This window comes from Rhopalosiphum padi, chromosome 1 (genome assembly GCF_020882245.1).
Source record: "Rhopalosiphum padi isolate XX-2018 chromosome 1, ASM2088224v1, whole genome shotgun sequence".
NCBI classification, from domain to species: Eukaryota; Metazoa; Arthropoda; class Insecta; order Hemiptera; family Aphididae; genus Rhopalosiphum; species Rhopalosiphum padi.
This window is the reverse complement of record NC_083597.1, coordinates 63846881-63856261: the sequence shown is the minus strand read 5'-3', so window position 1 is coordinate 63856261 and position 9381 is coordinate 63846881.

Below are 9381 nucleotides of genomic sequence, written 5' to 3'. Positions count from 1 at the left end.
ATTTTACGCACTGCAGGCGAGTATACATTTCAGCAGATTATGCAAATAAAAGTGGAACGCATAACATTGCTACGCTATGGACAACATAATCGAATTTTTGAAAATATCAAAATTTACATAAATCGGGTGGGTAGCACTGTCCTGAAACCTCCAAGCCACCCTCGCACACATTAAACAGTATTTTGCAGTTTTTTTCTGTTCATTGTAGTATTCAAATTGAAAACATGTCTTGATTTATATAATTTTAAATAAAACTTTTAATTATATACAATATTTTATAATGAAATGTATTAAGTACAGTATTTAAGTTCAGTTTAAATGGAATTTTATTTTAAGTTATTAAGTTATAACATAATACAATAAAATGTAATATAATGAAATACATATATATATATATATATATATGATTAATATTACGAGTGGTTATGTACTAGTAGTTGTTAATATGATTACGATTGATAAGAATTAAGTTAGATCATTGTAGGTGAAATAGTCTGACGTCTGAGGACCGTTGTTTTTATCATGATTTTTTTTCGATAGAATATAGTGAATTTAAAGTTACCTAAAGGCTTCAAATCTAAAGCATTTAACGATAATGTAAAAATGATTAATAATTTTCTATGTTTTTATAACTTATTTAGTATCACCCGTATCACCTATATATATAAGATTATCCAAGTCAATACATCGACGTTTTAATAGAAAACATCGAAAATATTACAAAATTACATCTATATCGTCATATATAAAACTATGATTTATATGTTGACCCAAAATATATACGGTCGACGGTCATAGCTACACGCTAAGCAAGAAGAAAGACAATGAAAAACTAGTAATATACGCGATAAACTAAAGATAATAACGCGAGACGACCTAGTACGATAATTTGTATAGTGCATAGAGTATACCAACATTAATGTCAAACAGGAAGTATTATATTCCCATTGACTATAAACACCGTGTAAGTTAAAAAATTATTACGGACCATTCTACAACACTCATTCATACAACCCAAATCGTTTAGCCGAGTCAAGTCGGCGAGCTTTATAAAAATATAGATTTGTACATATTATTAATGTACATATTTCTTAATAAGATGAAAAAGTACGATTTGAAGCTTTCATGAATATGAATTAAAAAAGAATATAATATATGTAAAGATATTAATAAAAAATATCTTCTCGGCAGTATATAGACCCTATATGGCCAATATAATAATCATTCTTCAATATGCAGTCAACTGGGACGCACTCATACGTACGTATATGAAGCACGGACTTGGGCGATATAAAGCTTTCTTAAATCCTAATGTATATTATAATATGATGCCTTAATTTACTTTATTTGACGTCCTTCCTTTTTACATAAAAGTATTTTTTTAATTTTTAGGTTTCAAAGTATTAACTGGGTATGTCTATTGAATATAGATTTTAGAATGTGGAATACCCATATAGGTACTTGAGTGTTCAGTTCTATAACGTAAAATGGTCCGTCACCATTCACCAATATTTTGCCATATATTATACTGTAAATACCTCTATAGGTGCCGTTCTCAAGCGATATTTTACTTAATAAATCAGCAGAAAATTCATTTTTATCTAATATTCATTTTTTTTTTCAAACCATTAACACCAAAATTCTAAATTTATCCACGTATGCGCTTAATATTATGTCATTAAAATGAATTATTAAATATAATATTCGTATAATATTTACCAACAATAGTTTTATTTTATTATTATTTACCTCGAGGCTAAAATTGTAAATTATTATTTTAAAATTAGTTTTTTTAAACACATTATAGACAGCACTACTAATTTATAGAATAATAATAAATATAAAATATGAGGTTCGCTGTAATGAAGATGTTCTATGTACATTATATAAGGTAAGTACCCACACCTTTTAAAATATGCCATTTGTTTCTATTTTTCTAACAAAAAAAATAAAATAAATATTTTGTAACAATTTAGTTTCTCCATTGATGATCATGAATGTCAATCAATTTAAACCATCCCAAATATCTTTTTAAAAATTTCAATAAAATTAAGAGGGTATAAATATTTTATGATTTAATTACAAAATAATTAATTTATATTTTACAAGGGAACGTTGAAGTACTTATAGAGATTTTTTTTTTTAAACCAAATGGTTATTTAGTATCTAGTACAATTCAATATACCTAACTTATATAGTAATGCAAAACTTTATAACTGATTTAGAAACGTTATCAAAGAAGCAAGTAAATGTTCATTTTTCCTTTAAATAAATCTCCTAAAAACTTATTTCCAATAAAATGAATCGTAGACATTGTGTTGTAAAAGTTTATAGAATACAGTAACTACGCATAAAATTGAATAAAAGTAGGTAGGTATAATACCTGTAAATATATGCGTTTTCCTAGTATTCTTATATAGCTGTTATATTCAACTCGTTAAGAGTCTGTTAAACATCTAAAAAATACATTAACAACTGACAAATTTATTAATTATAATTTTTTATAATTTATTTATTAAATGTTTGATTGGTAATTGGTAATTTAAGTTAAAACTATTTATATTTTCATATCATAGAAAACAATGCCCAAATAGTATAACAAGTATTTCTCTCATTTGAAAATATTAAAAAATCACGATAAAATAATACATAAAAAATCTATTGTTATTGAATCAAAATTGTTACAATTAGTCGGACGCATATATATTTTTTTGGGGTTAGGGTCAACTGTACCAAAATACAAGATCTACAATTTTAATAACTACTTTATGATAATACTAAATTATTCAAATTTCGGATTAAAACCTGATCACTCAGGCGTTTCTCGACGATTTTTGACCCAGATCTAAAATATAGCCATGGAAATACAATTTGTTTATATGTGTACATTTTTCATGCACAAAGAATGTGTACGCTATAAAAAAAAATGTACACTTTAATGTTTGCATATAACGTAAATACAGAACGTTGACACGGTGGTGGTACGCTTTAAATCATTTTTTAAATTACTCAAAATTGACATATTATAATCTGCAAACTAATCAGTAAACACAAGTAATAGGTAGAAGCGCATATTATCTGGCATATGGCTATAAATTAATTAAGTTTCTCTAGGACCTAGATACGAATTGATTACATTTTCGTTGAATTACAGTAAGCTTTTGTACTAAATACCATAACGGAACTCATATATAATGAATTCACCATTTTCAATGTAGTTTAAGTCAAAAGTTTCATAACATATCAGTATACATTAGGGTGGCACTATACATAGATTATTATTATATTCACCAAAAACTTAATGATTTCGTTTCATAGTTGCATACGGAAATTCTTATTTCTTCGAGATATGGGTACCTGCGTATTAATATAATATTATAATATTATACTATGCAATTGTATGAAAAGTACATTTATTTTTGTAGCATGCTGCTGCGTCGCTACCTCATCTACACTACCTACTTAAATAAAAATTTAGTGTTACTACTTTTAAGGTTATTAATAAAAAAAAATAAAAAATAAACGATTAAATTACTTTTTTGTTACTTTAAAAAAGGTTCCTATAGTACACTATTGTTGACAACTTTTTATTTTACCTTTAGGTGGTCAAATTGTTAGCAAACCGTTGTTGACCAATGATTGCATGAACTCAAATGTATTTAAAAAAAAAAAAAAAACAGGGGAACTCACACGACTGTATACTGTATAATAAGTTTTCAAGTGTATTGACCACTGTAAAATAATGTATTAAACTTGATTTAATTCAATGATAAATCAAACCGGAAAATGATTCTAAGTGAAGGAAGCGTTTATAATTTATTAATTGTATATGTATATTGAATATAAATAATGCAATTTATATTAATATATGCACTATATTATTATATTTAATTTATATACATGTTTAGTATTATAAATTTAGGTTGATTTTTAATTATTATTTATTTCAAAAATATGAAGATATAGGTACTTGGTATATTATTCAAGTTCTATTTAATAATCTAGAAAATTACTTAACATTGCAAAAAAAGTTATTATTTATCATTATAGCAAATCATAAAAAAAATGATTGTATGAATGAAAACTATTCATAGTATGATAACTTACAAGTATTATTAATTATTGAACTTTTATTGAAATTATTAAATTATATTTTTAAAAAATATTGTAAAAGTAATGAAATGCTTTTTATGGATACCTATATCTTTGATGTAATAATATAAAGTGTAAAGGTATTTCCTCATGGGCACGTCTTATGAAAAAACTAATGAACAATCTTTAATAGTGAGATATATAAAAATATTTTAACAAAATACATTTGCTAAATATTACTGTAAGTTAAGTAAGTCGTTAGGTTAAAATAAACTTTTCACAATTTGAACGATTTACTTATTTTATTAAAACTGTAAATATAACAGATTTAATATGCTTAAATATATTAGACGAACTACTTTTTTGTATAAATAAACTATTTATGATGTCAACGAATAAGGTTCATTAAAGGAATATATTTACTTTTTAATATATTTTTCTTAGTTATTTCTTACGCCGTTGTGTGTAGAACACACCACGCCACCGTTTCAAACCAATATGTTTAATCTGCCTATGGATTAGTATAAACATTCTAGTGTTAGAGTTCACTGCATTGCTAGGAACTATGATAAAATCTATTTTTGATAAGCGTTGAGAATCGTCTTTCCCCCTAATTAAATTTACTTAAGGATTCCTTTAATTTATATTTATTTTTTTTTTTTGTATTTATTTTAATATAATATTACCATTATATTTATATTATATCATGTATATTGTATATTGGTAATTGCTACTTTTTAATGATATACGATTATCGTTGAATTAGCGGTTTGTGACGACACTATAAGTTTATTTTTTTTAACAGAATTCTGATTGAAAATATATTGGCATTAAAAAATACGAGTAGTTGAAAAGATGAGAATTCTATTGACAATGATTGCATAAATGTTTAGGTAATTTAATATCGGGGTGGATTGTGGTACGTACCTATTACCAAGTAAATATTTCCTTCAGAATAATATTATTTTTCAATTGGAAATTACCATAATTATATTTTGTTTATTATGATTTTGGCCATTGGCTGTCACAAAACAGTTATAATATTTAAAAGATTATATTATATGAATTATGTTGAATCGTGTTTACCTCATGAGATATTTTTTAACATACATTTTTATTACTATTTTTAACTAAACAATATCATAATATCGATCTTATTGGTGATTAAATATTTTATACTAAATAATAAATTAAGTATAGTTAATTATAACATTTAAAAACATAACATACATACAACACACCCATGCATAGCTAAATGATGAAGTATTATAGGATAGTACTTAAATAGAATTGAATAAATTATAAATTATTATAAATTAAGATTAATATATAGACTATTAAATAATACTTAAGATATTATTAAATTCTTTATAAAGTATGATAATTATTTTATCATAAAGTTTAATTTTAATTCAAAAATATAATATAATAAACGATAATTTGGTGCAAAAATATTAAAAACTAATAAATAGAGTTGTCAGAAAAAAAGTAAACAATATCAATTTAAAATAATATCAAAATAAGTACCAAGGTGCTTTAGTTTTATAATATTTTATACGGGTACTTTATTAAAATCTTAATAATAAAATGTTTAATATTATTATGTGGTACACTTATGAAAGCAAAGATTTTGTCACAGTTGTAAACTTATAATTATAGACAGCTTAAATACAAAAAATCGTTATACAAAGCTGTCTAAATATATGAATAAGCATTAAAATAAACCTGAAATTATTTTAAACTATTAATAATAACATTTTACATTTAAAATGGATGATTTTAGTTGACCAAACTTTAATCATAGGTACACCTATGAATAATTGTTAAATTATTGAATTGGTCGCAATTTTGATCGGGACATACTATAGGTTAATATATTCATTATTATTCATACTATTCCAGCAGGTGGTGCACATAAACCTCACATACTCTTGGTTATGACTCAAATCTTCATGTACGGTATGCTTATGTATAGTACTATTATTAGTACAAACTCAAACTTTTTTGGAAACATGAACAAAGACAAATTAAAATTATAATGTATAGATTATTTTATAATATACATTTTAGCTTCTAAGTGAAGAATAATATATTAAAGTTTTTTTCAATTATGTTGTTGTATATATATAAAAAATGACTGCGAACACTTTGCTATAGAAAAAGAAAGATCAAACTAGGTCTTATTATAACGTGATCTATTATAAAATAAATGTTACTTAAAAAATTAAAGTGTGAATATTTTAAACTATTAAAAAAAAAGTTAAATGATATTAAAACTTTAAGTACCTATAAATTTATAATATACATCAACATTGTGTATGTATCAATATATTATTTATAATAAATACATAAATGTAAACGACTAGACGTAACAAAATTAATATTTTATATTATCCAGCACTTGAACAATTTTCTTAAAACTAAACAAATTTCACAATATGCTAAAGCTAAACGGATTGTGAAAAATAAGAGTAATTTATTTAATCAGTGTCCAAACATAAAAAAAAAAATAATACATTGCTCCACTCAGAATTTAAAAGAATTTATCATTTTACTTTTTTTGTCAAAAAAAAAAATAGTAATAAAAAACCACAACTCGCATATGGATAAAAATATAAATTACTTTATACAGCTTTTTTTGTGCTGTTCTATATTTATCGCTGGATTATAAAATAATATTATATTTTCATCCTAGGTGTGTATCAAATAATTAATTTTTTCTGTAGAAACGTATTTTGACGTATGCGCAATAAAATATATAAATATATTAAGCTTTAAGAGATCAACACAAAAAACAAAACTAATGAAGAAATGAGTAATACTTTCTTATACACATTTGAATATACTTTTGAATAATTGAAATCAACAAAAAATAAATGAGTATAAATCATAAAATCATAATATATTAATATTATTATTATTTTATAAGTATTTAAAATAATGTGTTTTTAATTTAATGAATTCTAATACTAAATATAGTAACTTATTTTTATTGGTATATATTTTAATTTCATTGCTTATATTGGGTAATGAGTATATTAAAATCGATATTTTTTTTAAAAAATAGAAATATTTTAATAATTTTTATTAAATTTATTTATATATATTTATATATTTACTTTGAATTTTATTTTTGGATTTTAACAATTATTGTTATGGTTAAATAAAATAAAATGCAAGTTAATACATGGATAAATAAAAATTATCAAAAAATAAATATTGCTACAAAATATATAATATACGAGGATATAAAGTTTAGAATATGAATTTAATACATTATGTTTATTACCTTAAACCATTTAAATAAGAAAATATTAAGCGGGCGACAATTTGAAAGCCTCTATTTAAACTTTAAAGTAGGTTTTGGAGCGTGTTATTATAATTAATTTAGAATGAATTACATATATCTCATCACATTCAAAAGACGATTCTATAATTTTAACCATTTTGGACATAAGTACACATCTAATTATAATAAAATGGTAAATTATCATTTGATTTTCCTTGTCCAGGCCTAACCATGTATTATTGATTCACTTAACAGTAGACCTCAAAAACTGCAGATGAAAAATTGTATTTTTCTATGTTTTGCTCAAAACATCTTCATAAAGGATTAACAAAAATGTACTTAATCATCAAAATCTTTTAGTTCACTTTCCAAATGTGGACCTCTGTGTTATCTGAGAATTCCTTCCTAAACGCTTTAAACGTAAATAATTGTAAGTATATTAGCATGATATTTTAAATGAATAATTTAAAAAGAGTCAGTACTCGAGATAAGTTTAAAATATGTCAAATTGATGTTATATATTATGAAACATTAATTAAAAAATGCTCTCATCTTGCTCACAACATTTCAACGATAAAGTTATGATTTATCAATTTATCATATTTATATGTTTCTATAAAAAATGACTGTTAAATGTTGCTATGATAGAATGTAAAAATGATTAAAATTTAAGTCATATATTAAAAACATACGTTTCATAACAAAATAATTATTTGTCCCTGGAAAAATATATTTAATTAATTAATTCCTCGTTACTTTTTAGATATTAAACAAGAATTTTTTCTATTTTGATATGATAAATCCACTTCAAACTTCAGAATATATAGTATTTGTTGAACGTGTAACGATGGGTATAAAGCATTTTAATTATTGATAATAATATAATATTATTAATTGTTCAAGACATATTTTTAATTTTTACTATATAGTATTATAAACAGTATTTTTTTTATTAATCAAATTGTATGAGTTAAACTGTTATAGAAAATGATGGTATAAGACACGACGTTATTTTAATTTGTAATTTCTAGTGACCTAAATAAGTAAAAAAATAATTATAAATAAATACGAAACAATTTTATTCCCTAAAGACCAATTTATTAGATATGTTTTAACTTACCATGTGTTATCTTTTGTAAATCGTTTATGTAAATTAGCTGTAATTAATATTTTTAAATATTTTTAAAGATGAAAATACCACGGCCTTTTCCTTTTTTATTTAGATAAAGACTTTTTATTTTGAATTTATGTAAATTTTAATAATTTTATTAAAAAAACATAAGTAAATAGTTATCATATTAGTTACTTGTAACTACCATTTAATATTTTATACATTATATTTTTCATATTTTATAAATAATATAATAATATTAACGTGTCGTTTAAAAAAAAAAAAAAAAATATTTTAATCATTCATTTTATTAAAGGATATCATCATTTAGACTTTAGTAAAAAAAACCTTCTAATATCCTTTAAAAAAAACTTGTTTTAAATTATATAAATACATACAATATTCTAAAATATTATAATACACTTTTATTACGTTATAGTAATTATTTCGTGTTAACATGTTCATACTTCTATTTAATATGTTATTTCGTATTCTAGTATAAATCCTGCTGTACATACATATCATTATACAATATTATACATTTTAAAATTAATATTTAAAAATAATTTTGTGAGTTCTTGGATTTTAGAAAATTATAATGGCGTATTATACTTAGGTACCTAGGTACATTTTTATTGTTTAAAACCTAATAATAATAATGTATAATATATTTGTTTGTGTATCACGATCATCGATCGAATTCAATGTCGGAAAACTCTGAGCCTCTTATAACTGAAAATAAATATGTGTAATATTTTTACCGTGAACGCATTCGTCGTCTGTATAATAATCTTCGCTCGTAAATTTGCTTTTGCACAGCATATATAGTGAACGCTTGCGCTTCTGTCTTTTTGTGGTACGGAATCGGCGTTTCAAGTCGCGTAACGGA